General features: G+C 47.4%; 1 protein-coding gene across 7 annotated transcripts in view; it reads right to left on the bottom strand.

The window, feature by feature from the left end:
- LOC107994307 (homeobox protein homothorax) overlaps positions 1 to 15,276 on the bottom strand; it is a 483,716-nt gene that overhangs the window by 66,361 nt on the left and 402,079 nt on the right. The gene's annotated exons all lie outside the window — the stretch shown is intronic.

Here is a 15,276-nt window from a genome sequence, read left to right as displayed (position 1 = left end):
AACAAAACGTGTAACACTTACGGGGAACGACGGAGGAAGAGAAGGAGAAGAAGGAGGAGGAGGACGACGACGACGACGACGACGACGCGAGACGTCTCAAGCAAGGCGAAGGCGAGCGGGCATGCGAGGGAATCGTAAGTTAAGGTGGAGGACGGTAAAGGAGGAAGGTTAGCCGGCGTAAACATAAAGTTCCAGACTTACGACGCGAGATCCCCGATAGCTCGTCCGCGGTGGGCATAAAAGCATTAAAAAGCGGCGAGGCAAAAACGCAAGTGCATACATACTGCGCGGTGTACACACGTGTAGACACGGATTCGAGCGTGTGGGTGTGTGAGAGTGGTGTTCATATAGGTATATAGGTTCGAGAAGGCGACCGCCTTGTCTTATTCTTCTTCTTCTTCTTCTTCTTCTTCTTCCCCCACCTCCACTCGTCCTCCTTCTCCGTCCTCCGCTTCTTCTTCTTCTTCTTCTTCTTCTTCTTCTTCTTCTTCTTCCTCCACCTCCACCTCCACCTCCTCCTTTCTTATTCTTCCGCTCGTCGGTGCATGCGTTCCTCGCGGTAGACCCCCGCGGCGACCAACCTGTCTTTCCAACACCGTTCCCCCCGCTATCTCGCCGTGGATATCCCGATAATACCCGACCGCGTCTAAATTCTTTTATAACCCTCGAGCCCCGCCGAGGGAGCACGCATCGGGCCAGCGATAACGATAATCGACGAGCGTGAAGCCAGCCCGTCCCGCCGCAACCGTCCCGCGTTGGATTACTCCGATGCACGCCTTTGATTGTATTTCTTTTTCCTTTCTTTCTTTCTTTCTCTCGCCATCCCCACACTCTTCGCCACGCGATTACTCGCCCCCGATAACGCCCCCGTCAGCTTTTTAACCCGCTCGAGAGAGATTTCCTGCAATATAATCCTTGATTCATCGGTAATTTGAGTTACGATCGGCGGGGATGATAAGGGGCGCGACTTTCTCCTTCTCTTCGATAAAGTTCGTTAAAGTATCTTGGCGTTATTGTGTATTCGATTTGTCGGAGGGTGTCGAATTTGGTGGCAAGTATGTATATGGAATAATTTATATAACGAGATTAGCTACAGAAATGCAAGGTGTATCTAGATTTTCTTCTAATGGAACGATTATAGTTACGATGATGCCCCACGATCCCCAAGATTCCTCTGAAGGGAAAAATCTAACGTAGAAATTATTCGCGACTCCAGTCCAAGATTATTCCCGAATAATAACCTCTTATAAATAGCAATACGAAAAAAGAGGAGGAGGAGGATCGTGTCCAAAGTGACGGGGGACAAGCGTAAAGAGGCGAGCGCCGTGCCCTTTGAAATATAGGCTCCCCGGCGATAATGATGAACCGTGTTTACACTGGAGGGAGCATCGAGGGGCGCCTTGTGAGGGATCGTAACGGGGTCGCGGGATGAGACGTTGGATCCTGGGATGAAACGGGGTGGAAAAGGAGGAGGAGGAGGAGAGGATCGACTCCTTTCTCATGTAAATACGATGTAGCCGCGTGTAAAGGCGGCTGACCGGTCGTGTATGTGGCACAATGTCGGCTGCTGGCCCCTCGCGGGCCACGAACAGTGCCCCACGGTGATGCGCCGTGGATGCGAGAAGAGAGAGAGAGAGAGGCGAAGAAGCGGGGGGAGAGGGACGCCCGTAAAATATATCAGCCGCTGTGTGACTTCTCGGCCCGGCCACAAATCACGCGACCCCCCGTCGTTCCCCACCAGGCCGCGGTGTGGGTGTACGTACACGACGAGTACACCTTCTTCCAAGAGCATCGGAGACTCCGGAGGTGGTTGATTTTAAGTGAAGCTCGCGAGGGAAGAGCAGTTTCCTCCGGGTCAACGTTTGATTGGATATTAAGTTTCTTCTCTTTCGGAGGTATTTTAGGTGTTGGATATTTTTGAAGAGATACCACGAGATGTAGATTAATCTTGGATATCGTTATTCATAGAGAGATACAATTGGAATTGTAAATCCATCGATATTTTCGATACTTTTTTTTTTCTCATAATTTTGAGAAATCGTCCTCTTCTTCCTCTTTTTACATACCTTGATCACGCAAACGGATTATAATTTCACAATCTGCGCGAGAATTTTCCTCGAAGAGACGCGAACACAGCGAAACGAGGGGAACAAAGAGAGCATCGAATCCGAAAATACTCCCGACGACGACGACGACGACGAAGAGGACACGCGCGGGGTTCCGTCCGGGGAGGAGCGCGCGTCCCGAGGCGGCCTAATCCGGCAAACCCATGTATCATCCCAAGTTCGTTAGAAACCTTAAACGTGGCAGCGGTCAGATGAGCAGGAGGAGGGAGGAGCGGAATATCGCCCCGTGTCCGTGCAACGCGATCAAGCTGGAATCTCCTCCGGTGAATGCTATTAATGAGGGGCCCGTCCGGGAACGAGGAGCAGAAGAAACGCGGAGAAAAGATCGAGCTACGTCTCGAGGGAGAGGGAGGGGGGGATGTACCTTTTCAAAGGAGCTTCCTTTTGTTGGTCCACGCTACGAGCGAGGAAATAATGCGGCGTGGAATGTGACCCGTCGACCGTGCGCGTATGTAAGTGTGTGTATGCGTGTGTGTGCGCGTAGATCGACGCGCGCTCCGATCTTGATGCACGCGATCGCGCACCGTTATGGATAAACGACGACGACGACGACTCTCGTTCGGGATTACGGCGGTTCGAGTTGCGCTGGAAATATTTGGAAGAAGAAGAAATGGGAGGATGTTCTATGATCCGGTTCGAACGACGATGTCTCGAAAAGAAAAATAATAATAATAATTAAAAATAATCCCTGCGATCCGATTCGATGAGATCGAAGGATAGAACGAAATTCTTCTGACGTTCGGACTGTCAATTATCCAAAACCCTAAATTTCAATGACATGGGTCCCCGCATCTTTCTTACGAAAGATGGAGCAGCGGATAGAGCGACAAAACAGTAGGAATCGTCGCAAAACAAGAGACGGCCGTACCTCTCAATAATCATCAGCAAGCTGAGGAGGCAGGTTGGCGCGGTACGAATCGAGAGATTCGCGGCGAAAAAACGACGCGTCGCGGGGGGACGTCGTGCAAGATGGAGCACGAGACGAAAGCAAAGGGTCATTTATAACTCCGACGGGGAGAGGCACGTGATTAGAAGTACGAAATGGCCGAGGAGGGGAGGGAGGAAAGAACGCGCTCCCTCCCTCCCTCTCTTCCTCTCTCTCTCTCTCTCTCTGTCGCTTCCTTCCTCGCGCCGAAAGAATGTTTTAAGTTTTAACCGGTAGCGAGCGGGATCATTATAATGATTCAAATCTACCATGGAGGAGGGGAGTCGGGTCTCTCCGCTGCCTCCGCTCGTTATTAATATCGAATAACGAGATGCTGCGAACGGCGAACGATGGTATGCGTGCCCAAGGCGTATTCTTTATTAACGATGCACTCTCCTCCAAGGAGGCTCCGTCCTGGCGCAGAAAAAAATTCACCTGACGCCCCAACTATGCGCTCCTCCAGCTGATCCAGTTGAATAGAATTGGATCGAGGAGGAGTTGTGCGTCGAGGAGTAGCGGCGGAAAGGGGAGGAAGGCATCCTGGCAAAAAGAATGCTCTTCTTACGATGCGATACGGTTCGTGCACAAGTGACTCGTGTGATGAATAGGAACTGGTCATTGTTGCTGATTATAGAGATGATAAGCGAGTTGAAAGAGAACAGGTGAAGAGGAATATGTTCCGAGTGGAACGTCATTGTTCGCTTCTCCTTCGGATGGAATCGGATACCATTTTTATCGTTTCGCGTTTATTATTACGATTTCAAAATTCACTTTCGCGTCGACCATCCTTTTCTTTTTTTCTATTCTTTTATTTCGCTAGACAAAGCGTTAATCCAAAAATAAAAATTCTGAGAGATGTCGCGTATCCAACGAGGATACGCGTAGCCGAGGTCTAGTTTATCGTTTATACGAGAGGATCGAGAGGCGATCGCCGACCGCGTTCAAGATGTCATAACTCATCCGGAAAGCGACTTAATTCCGTCGCCTCGTCCTCGCCGGGTTCCGCTTCCATTCCGCGGCCAATCCGCGCTTCATAAATTTTCATTTGAGGCCGGGATCGCATGCGTGCATCCACGACAAGATAAATGCCCGCCGTAATAAACAACCGCGGAGGAAAGAAAGAGGCCGAAACGTCCTCTCGCTTCGATTTTATTAATACATCGATTTCCCCTCCGGACGAGTCACTTTCTTTCCCCGTTCCAACTTCTCCTCCTTTCCAACCATCTCTCGAATCCTCGCGCACAATGGACGACGCTTGTTTATTTTTTCCTTTCCCTCCCCCTCCTTTTTATTCCAATTACACGCCATCCAACCTAATGATTATCGATGACGATACCCAACTACGTTGTTCCGTAGGTCGGTCATCGGTGGTCTTTTTTAGAGCGTGGACCAGGCTCGACGTGGAGAGCGTTATGGAAGCGATGGTCGAGCCGTGATACTGTCGGCCACCGACCCCCTGCCGCACGCCCGACACACACAACTTGATTCACCATGGGGGCCACTGACGCGGCGCTGCGGCCGCTTCCTTTTTGCCTCGAACCGATCTCATAGGCGATCCACGAGCCCAATAAAAATGCACCGGGCCCCGCAAGAAACCGAAAGGAACGCCTATCGTCCAGAGGAATCGATCCACCGTTCAACCTCCGCGCGCTCTCTTTCTCTCTCTCTTTATATATCGAGCCACGAAATACGGAAACGTATTAATCCGAGAACGCGATACTCGAGATATTCGAGGACAGTTTGAGGAATATTTTGGATCGTTGGATCGAAAAATTGATTACAAAGATCGAATGATTACATTCACTCGTTAGATAAAAATTAATATCTGACGAATAAATAATATTCAATACGGAGGATCGCAACTAACATCTTCCTATCGTTCTATTATCGATTAAATTTCACCGATTTTTGTAGAAAAAGGTATAATTCACCTGATCTAATTATAAAACGTTCATCCGCTTATATATATTCCTCGGCGAGAGCGGTAAGGAAGGAAGGTGTAAATTCTCGCTCGAGGAGAGTTCTTAATTTCCGGCTGTACAATTTCCATTTAAAACGGGACGATTAACTCGTTACTCCGTGGTTGACCATTAACGGAAACTCTTTTCATCGGGTAACGACCGTCCCCACGATTTTTCCCTTACGTTCGATAGGAACGGGCTGCTGTTCGCTCGCCATTAAATCACGCAAAAACGAAACGCCATTAGAGGGACGACTGGCTAAAGAGAGGGCAGATAAGAAAGTAATTAAAGCGGCCGTTGGCGCACTGTCTTTACCCGTTTTCATAGCGCATTCTAACCCATCGACGATCACTTTTTCGCTCTCCCCTCGACCCGCCCGGTTAATCGACTCGATCGATCCGCCATTAGCGTTTTCTTGAGCGCCCGCCACGAGTCGATTATACACGCCACCTATTGGAAACGTTTGCACCGTGTAATTAGCGCACCGAACTCGAAATGGACGAATATCGAAATGGCGGTGAATCGAGAACGAGTGGTCTCGTTCGAACGGATTCCGAACGCGAAATTTCGCCGCGTCATCCCGCGATGACTACGCTTTCAGACGAATTCCAGAGACTCGAGAGAAATAATACATTGACCCAGTGACCCTGTAGCTTGATGATCTCATTTTTTTAAACCGAAATTTAATCTTTGGACAAATATTGCGGTTTTTTTTTCTATTTAAATTCAAGCTCATCGATAATGCAAACAAGAGGGAAAAAGATTTCAATTAATCCAATAAGAGCACAGTTTAAGAAACACGATCGCGGCCGAATCGCTGAATGATGATTTGGTTCTTGCAGGAGCAAGTTCATTTTTTTCCGCGAAACTGTTTAATTGCACGCCGTTCGTGAACGAGCGAGATTCTGAATTACGCGAGACCGATCGTGAATACTTGACGAGAGCGTTCCCCGAAAGTTTCCAACAGGATATCGATCTCGCCTCGGTTTCGTTGAATAGAGGAAATCGATGGAAATTCGGTGCCCAAAAAGCATGCGTTCGAGGAAAATGGCTCCAAGATGAATACATTGCGAATGAAATTGAACTCTATAAAACGAATTGATAAAACGATTTTAATATTGTTTGATTACTTTTACCTTTCATATATAAAACGAAGATTATTATCATATACTTTCGAAACGAATTATGTTACAATTATAAGAAGAGAAGATAAGGAATCCAGCGAACGTTAGCCACGCTACGTTCCTGGATTCGAACTCCTTTCGAGATTCCGTTTTCGAAGTTCGAGATAGGTGGAGAATCGCGAAGAGTCAGATTTCAATAAAGCCGTTGGAACCGTTGTCAATCCGTGAGGAGGATCGATGCCCTGGCCTTGGACTATCCCTCCCGGATGGAATTGCACGAATGACGCGAGGGGCGAGGGGAGAAGGTAATAGAAAGACACCGGGAGACACGACCCCAGCTTCCACTTTCGCGGCTTTCTTTGTCGGCCTTTTGTCAGCCGGTTGAATTAGATCGCGTAATCCCGTTTGTATACGAAATGACACCGTCGCTCTTCGCACGGGGTCTGACGTTTTAGGCAGCCAGCTAGGTCCCGGCCATTGTCAGCCTGTAATTGACTCCGATTGGAAGATTGGATTTGGATTCGTCGTCGCAAACTGGCGCGTGGGGCGTGGAACCGGATCGCGTTTCGACGACGAATTCGTTTCCACGCTGCCAGACACTTCGTTAAGTTCAATTATCCCCGGTGGCGCGGGGGTTATCGATATGACTGGTGTCACCGGAGATTCGATTCGCCTCCATTCCGAATTCGTTTCGTTTATCCTCGAAATGTTTCACCGCGACCTTCCTCCAGTCGTATCGAAAATCGTTCGACTTTAACGTGTTCGTGTTTAATTTTATATGGATATGATTGCGCGACAAGTTAAATCGTTTCAATTAATCCATCTTCGTTCACTTCTAAATCTAAATTCTCTTCCAAATACAATATAATCATATTCTTCATTTTCTTCGGGAGGATATTCGACTAGATTCATATTTCCTTCCGCGTAATTCAACCAATCCAGATTTTCATTCAAAGGCGCGATTCAACTCGCCATTCCACGCTCTCGAGTATCTCCGCTCCGTGGACCGTGCCACGACCTCACACGACTCCTTTTCTTTTTTTTTCTTTCCTTTTCTCCACCAGGAGAGGAAACACAGGGCAGGCAGAAAGTCGGGGCGGAACACAACGCTCGGCCCCGGGACACTTGAGCCTACTTCGCATGTTAATATAATGTCTTAGGTGGCCGTAGCCGTGTCGACAAGCCGCGGATACTCTCTCTACGTGGAGCGTTCCCTCCTTACAAGGAGGGCGGATAGATAATCGCCGCATTGTCTTACATCGAGCCCCGCATTATACGAGGCCCGCGCGCAGAGAAGTGCAACGAGCGTTTTGCATCGCGCGCGCTTGTACCGCGACTCGCGCTTTATCTCGGGCCGACGATCAAACGACCGGCAAACGAACTGACGAGACTAATCACCCGTCTGCTCTACGGATTCCTTCCTCGTTCTTCACGATTCGCATCGATCGGATCAGATCGAGGAACGATTGTCTTCGTCGAAAAGAAAATTTTCAATTTCCTTGAGTCGATAATATCAACGAAGTGGATATACCTCGAAATACGTATGGAAGCTTGTCTTTACGATCGCTTTAGAGATAGGAGAGAATCTATTCGCAAAATATAATTATCAATCGATGGACAGCAATGGATTAGAGATAAAGAATTATTTGATTTTTCCTGTCGCTATCTCGCGAATCTCGAGCGACGATCCGCATTTTCAATTTCGAAACTGCTCCATCAATCAATCAATCTTCCCCCGATTCGAAACTACGAATTCGAAGCGAGTTCGGATCGAGGTTTACGAATTAAACGTTTCGCTGTATTTCCATCCGCGATTAGGCCAACTCTTGTTTTCACCGGCCTCGATAACGGTTCATAGATTTTCACATCTCTCGAAAACTTGTGCGCACAAACGCGCACGCATATCGCGCCGATATCGAGTTGGAAGTCTCGTTTCCAGGTGAGCCTCCGGGTATACCTGCGCGTGCCACGTATTCCGGTATCACGTGAGAGAAGAGCGATGCACGTACAACGACGAAACAACGGAACGCTCGGTTATGCGCAGCATGCACGCCAGCTATGCCGGGAAATAATATATGCGGACGCTAATACATAGACGTTAGCCAGATACCAGTCAGCCGGGGTGGATCTCTCTCTCTTTCTCTCTCTCTGTGTATCGTGTCTCCGCGCTGAGTGCATATTGCAATATTTATCCGCGTGGCCGAAACACGCTCTCTCTCTTTAGAACGAGTAAAATTGTAGCCGGCAAAATTGTCAGATTCCTTGACGCGGCCGCTCCGTGGAATTGGAAATAATTCAGAGCTGATTTGGAATTGATTCCAGCCGCGTCTCCTCCCCTCTTCTTCCTCTAAATTGAAAACCTTTGTTGCGATAAGTTTGGTTAAGATCTTTGTTGTGTATAGGAGATTTTAAGAATTTTTCCTTTTTTTCTTACGCGTATGAGAGTTAATGTTTGGAGGAAAAAATTGAATGGATAAAATAAAACAATATGGAATATTTAATACGAGTATATGGAGAGGAAGCTTGAAAATTCGATGCGTTCGAAAACGTTCAAAAGGTCGCAACAATTTCGCGAGCAGAACCGATAGGAAACAACCGGAGGGATCCGGCGGAAGGGCGATCGCGCTTTTACGAAAGTCGCGGTTGTTCCGAGGAAAAAGCATCATAAATAACAACCGAACTTTGGATCTTACTCTTACTCTCTCTCTCTCTCTTTCTCTCTCCTCGACGCTCTCTTCTCTCGCCTCCACCCTTAAACCGCATCCCCTTTCTCCGCCGCTTTTTGCTCCGGTCCACCACGACGCCCCCCCACATCCCATTGCGTTTCAGGGTCGTAGCTCTCGCGAGACAGAAGTAAAAACCAGGAATAAGGTGTAGGGTGCGAGTTACATTCATAAATAACGGGACACGTGACAAGCCGAGCCGCCGTCGTATTACGGTGTCTTTCGTGCGTGCTCCCTTCGCGTGCACGATAGCCGTGGGATGTTTCCGACAGAAAACCTTGTCCCCGTTTTGTCGAAAATTCGGCGACGATATTTCAGGTATTCGTATCCCCCGCCTCGGGCTGTTTTGCGGGGTTGCGCGTGGGACACGGCACAGGTGCGTAACACACTGCGAGAGATGGAAGTGTCGCGGTTCCGCTCTGTTCAATATCTTATGTCACCTTGCGACGAGGGTTTCTGCTCCCTCTCGAACAGAATTTTAGTTTGCACATATATATATTACAATATAAAATGAAAGTAAAATCTGCTAACGATAAACTGGTGAAACGATGTTATTAAAATTATACGCACAGAAGTGGAAAAGTTGAATATCGATACTTGAATTTTATTCGTAATAATAACACGGAAGCAGCTATTTCCAAGGAAGGAGCTATAAAAGCTGCGGTTTCTTCGCCTCGTCCTCGACCATCTTGGACGCGAAACCCGCAGGTGTATCCGCAAGAGTGGACCGCATAGGTAGAAAGTAGTACCGCGAAATACGCGCAAGGGATTGGTGTGGTCAGTTGGTACGTCCAGGGTTTAATCCCTTATCCCTTTAAGCGTTGTGTATTATCCTCGTAAAAACTAATACAGAAGCGACGTTGGCCCAACTCCGCCTAAATCCTGCTCCCTCGAGCTAGGGGTGTATATATAAAAAAAGAGAGAGAGGAGGCAAGAAGCAAAAAGACAGAAAGGAAAAGGGAAAAAAGGAACGGACGAGCAGTCGAAAGCGGGGAGAGGAGGGGAGCGGGCAATGGCGGCCCCCGGGGCTCGAAAATACGTCGGTCCTCGCCTCGTCGGCGGGACGAAGACGAGGCACGGTTGGAAAAGAGAGAGTTTTACGGACAAGAGGGGCGATATATCACGGGGCGACGAAACAACCAACCCCCGACGAGAGTTGCATTTGCATCGACGGACCGTTCTCCGCCAAACACACGACCGCACGATCGAACACACACACACAGGCACCCATGTAACCGATCGACACCTCCCCTTTCGCCCTCTTACCACCCCTCCCCCTTTCGACCGGCGGCGAAGCGCGAGAACGCGAAGTACGCCATCCTTTCCCCTAACCCTCGAGCTCTGATTTACATTTTCTTTCCTGGCGCGGAGTCTCGTTTCACTCGATAAGAGGGAAACGCCTCGATCCGACGGCGTATTTCAACCCTTGCGAGAACGAGAGATTTCGCAGGGCTCTCTCCAAAGGTCTCGCCAGGGAGAGGGGAGGAAGGAGGAAGGAGAGGCTTAATAAAGTGGAAAATGCGACAACGGTGTTCCTTGTCCTCTCTTTTGATTTCGAGACGTGTCCCAGACTGAATCGTCTCCTTTTTAAAGAGCGGCGGGGTGGAAAGATTTCACGGGATGTTTCAATGTTTTTATCGTTACGTTCAAATATATATATATATATATATATATATTGGAGATAGTTTGCGTTTTAGGAGAGAAAAAGGAGGCCGGTAACGATTAGAATCTTTCGAGGGCAAACCGTAAAGTTTCCAGACCGTTAGACGGAACAGTAATCTGTTTCACGTCACGTTCGACAAGCATTTACGATTGCCGGTAGCGTCGTAAAGAACGGAATAATGGGCGACGGTTGACCGCATGATGGTTGCACTGGTGCGAGATCGAGCCGCACGCGGAAGAGCGGCGCGTAACGGAGGAAATCGAAAGAGGGGGCCTCGTGTTTTCGGGCGTCGTGGTCAACGTGTAACGCGGCGTGTTGAAATTTCCTTGCCCGAGATTCCCCCCTTAACTGGAGGAATTGCCTAAACAAAAGGTCAAAGAGGAGGGCGCGTCAAAGCTGGCTGAGAGAGGACAGGAAATACGATTTCCAAAGAGCAGACGTGTGATTGGGACGACGAGGTGTCACGGCGACAGGTTAGCGCAGGATAAAAGCTTCGCCCATACTTTGAAGATCAGAGACCTGGCACGAGCCTCTCCATTCTCTGCTCCATTCTCTCCCCCGCACCCCTCCCCAATGCATCGCTTCCTTTCTCGGTTTACGCTCTATAAACGGAGGCAGAAGCGGCGCCGTTACACGATCGCCGAATCGTTGTTGGTGATAGATAGCGCAGCTGTTGCGCCCGAGATCACACGATCTCGAAATAGTTTGCAACAATACCCCGGTCGGTCGGTCGCCCGCGGCCGAACACGTCGATTTAACGAACCTCTTGCTCGCGACCAAATGGTAGAGACCTGATCGACCATCACCGGCCTTTATCTCTACTCGAGAATAATCACGGAGCATCGCTTGCTCCCTGCGACACCTATCGATTCTTCGATAATTTGCTCTCTCTCTCTCTCTCTCTCGCATAATTATAAGGTTAATTATCGATTCGAACGAATATAACGGAAACAATCGAGATATATTACGTTTTAATTAATTAATAGAAAGGTTAAATTAATTTAACCGTTATCGTATACGATATAATAAGCAATATGAAAAGAGATATATATTATTCGATATCGGAATTGAAATCTGACGCGTATCGTGACAACGCGTTTCGTACGGAACAACACGCATCGGATGAATATTCTCGCGGGGAGATATCGAAACTTCTTTCCACCTTCTACGTAACGCGTGTAAATTAAGTGAGACGTACAATCGAGCGCGGTAAATCGGACCGATTGTTATATTATCGGAAATGCAATAACGAATTTGTTGCAACGATCAATGATTCCCGATGAATTAAAATTAAATTGAACCGCGTCAAAATATCAATAGCTTTGAATAAACGATAATAAAGAGAAGAGCGGCAAAGCGGCGGCGTGTCTCGAATAACAATGCCGGCCTAAGCCAAGTTCAAAAGCTTACACTTTCCAGCGTAGCGAGCCATAATCACGAAAATAGACAGCTCGCAAAGTGCCAGAATTGTGTTTCACGGGACACTTGTGCGCCTTTGAGATGCATTCGCAAAATTATTGGCCGGAAATCACCCGGCCTGTTGCACTCCGAATTGACAAAGTGTCGTTCGGCAGAAAGGAATTTCTATATAAATGGGGAATAATTGAAAAGCGGACCACCGTCATCCAAGGGGGAGGGAGGGGAGGGGAGGAGGAAGGCAAGCCTTAAATAGAAACACGCGAAAGTGCGTTTAAGAGGCAGACGATTAGTCTGATTCATCGCCCGGCCAACTCTTGGCCGAAGTTAAAATTTATACCATCTGTTTAGTCTGCGAGGCGATCTCTTTTTTCGCCTCCCTGTACTTGGATCCTTCCCTCCCTCCGTCTAATCCCTGCGCTCGAAATTCGCGAGAAAATTTACTGGCTTTACCCGCAATCGTAACCTTCTATTTGGAAGTCCGTCTCGAAATCTACGGAAGGAAAAACCGAGGCGGTTTTCAAGCGACAATGAAACTCGAGTAACACGCCCTCAGGCAGAAACTATTCCTTACACTCTCTATATATATTCTCTACGAGGAATTTTCACGTTTTTTTTTAATAAAATCCTTAATTTTCTCAAATCGTCGCAAGATCGATATCTTTCATACAATATCTCGATGTTGAATTACATTTAGAGTTTGATCATTGGACGATTTATCCTGATCCTAACAAGATCTTAAATAAAATCAAGCAACTCCGTGAAGATTCTTGATTTTAATCGCGGCCGAATTTTTCAGAAACGAATCAATGCACCGTCTCAAATCAAAATCCGATCGAAATCGGTAACGAGCGGTATCTGGATAAACACGAAGCAACGAATCAATCGAGTTGGAGCAATTGGCAGAACTCCACGTTGGCACAAGGAGGCGGGGGAGGACGGAGAAGCCCTTATAAGAGATAGGGACGTATTATATAGGGAAGAAGACCGGTAGCCGGTGGGACCAACGAGTTTACGGTTTAGGAAAGGGCGAGGAGAGGAGGTGGAGGGCAGTCGCTAGCTACCGTATAATTACACGAACGCCCCTTCCGGAGATGACGCGTTATTGCCTCGAGGCGACTTCCTTCGTGCGGCCCATCCGAAATCCTCGGGACCCTTGCTCCGGGAGAAGGGAGAGGAGGACCCAAGGGGATGGCGGGGACAGCGTAATCGCCTCGTTATGCCGGCGCTCTTGACACGTTTCGAGGATTTATAGAAAAACTGAGAACCGGAAATCTCGTCCCTATCCTGCGTTGACTGTCGTCCACGTTTCGTTTCCTCCTCCAGGAAACTTTATCTTCGTATCTTTGTGATATGTGCGCATACATAAGATTTCAGTTTGGAGTGTCGATAATGAGGATCGTTTGAAGGGGAGTATAAAAGTTTTCTCGAAAGTTTCTCTAATCAAGTTTGAGGCGATTTACTTCATATTTACACACGATTGTTTTCTAATTTGTTGTAATTTCATATTTTCATGAACGATCCGGAATGTAATTGTAATCGAGCAATATTGCTGTAGTACCTTGAATACTTTTTTAAGGTAAGCCTCTCTGTTAATTAAAATTCGGGGAAGAATTTATCCTATTCTATCCTATTCGACGATTAATTCTTCAACAAACATTCTGTTCTACGCAGGCGCGCAAATGTTCGTTGAACAAATTTTAAAAAAATCATAGCCTCGAAGATTTCAATTTCACGACGAACCGATGGACGAGGAGCAGGTATTAATGCGGCCGTTTCTCAATCCTGATCTATTAAATCGCGAGGATTGTACAAAGTAATATCCGAAGGAATAATCGGGCGGATACCGAGGACGATCTACATTCTCGAATCGCACCTTCCATGCCCATTCTTTGAACGAGTCCCTTCAGCCTTTATTGCTTCGCCTGGTTCGCTCGTGCCATTCACCCTTCTTCCCTTCCCTTTCTCTCCACCTGGTCCCACCGCGTGATAAATGGCCCTGCCCCATCCACCCTCTCGCCCTCGTCCTTCGAGAAGGTCTTATCAACTCGGACGCGCGCCTCGTTCCCCGCCCTCCAAACCCCATTTCACTCTCTCGAGTTCGAACCGGCATCCTTCACTCTCATCAATTTCGCATGTTTTTATTACAATTTTTCTTTTATGAAAAAAATATCTCCATTTCACCAAATTTCCCAATTTCAACGATCGTTGATTCGATTCGTCAGGATTCTGCGTTTCAATTCGGCGAACATCCAAGCAAATTTCGGAAAGACGATGATTTCAAAATTTCATTTTTTATTCGTTCGTCCTTTCTCCGCCGTTTTAAGGGGACGACGAATCAGAGGGTTATACGCGAGGCCTCGTATTACGATATCACGTCTTCTTTTTCCCGTTTCTCTCCGGTATCCCGGCGTGCCGTACTATATCGGTAACGTCCGTGCTGAATCCGTAGTCCCGTAGGCGGGTGTGCAGGGGATGTGGGGGATGGAGGACAGCGACGGCGAGGGAGGAAAGAAATGGCCCCCGGAGGAGTGATAGAGGCTACCTAATAGCTCACGGAATTGCCCCTGAAACACCTTTTTAATGAACTATTGCTACGGGAAATGAAAATAGGGGAGACGACAAGCTTTCCTCTCTGTACCTACCGCCAACTGAAAAACTTTCTCGCGGACAAAACTCCTCCATCTCGTCTCTATTATTCTTTGTAATTGGACCATCTTCTGGTCCACACACACAAAAAAAAAAGAAAGTTATCGTGCTTGTTTGCCCTCCCACAAAGTGTCTCCGTTTCGTTCGAATGCGCGGTGAAACGTGTCTTAAGGGAAAGAATGAAAATGAAAAAGAGAGAAAAAAAAAGATTCTAAACCCAAAGTTATTACTAGGTTTCCTTCCACGTGAAACGAACGATCCTAGAAAATTTTAGCTTAATGTTTGTAAAAATTATCGATGAGATTTTGGATGAAAGAATTACATAATTTCAATTGAAACATCACTTTCGCGTGATTTTTTTTTAAGACGCTGTCTATAGAAATATTACCAAATACTAAAGAAATTTTTGTAAAAACATTCTTTCGTTGGATCGAAAAAAAATCTCCCAAAGACTCTTTTTCTTATCTGATCGCGATCATTTCGATTAAACAGAAATAAATTAATGTCCTAATTAAGAAGAAACCTCGAGAAGAATCCCGACCCCGAAATATTTTCACGTATCGTTTTCGGGGATTCCTTGGAGGAGTCCGAGAAATTCAGACACCGAAAAAGCCACGGTTCCGGGCTATCTATCCACGGAATCGCGAATAAATTCGACACACGAGGGGCAACCGGGGGATCGACCGGGT

The sequence above is a fragment of the Apis cerana genome, linkage group LG5, assembly GCF_029169275.1.
Source record: "Apis cerana isolate GH-2021 linkage group LG5, AcerK_1.0, whole genome shotgun sequence".
NCBI classification, from domain to species: domain Eukaryota; kingdom Metazoa; phylum Arthropoda; class Insecta; order Hymenoptera; family Apidae; genus Apis; species Apis cerana.
Note: the sequence above shows the minus strand (reverse complement) of the source record. Positions and strands in the feature narration are given on the sequence as shown.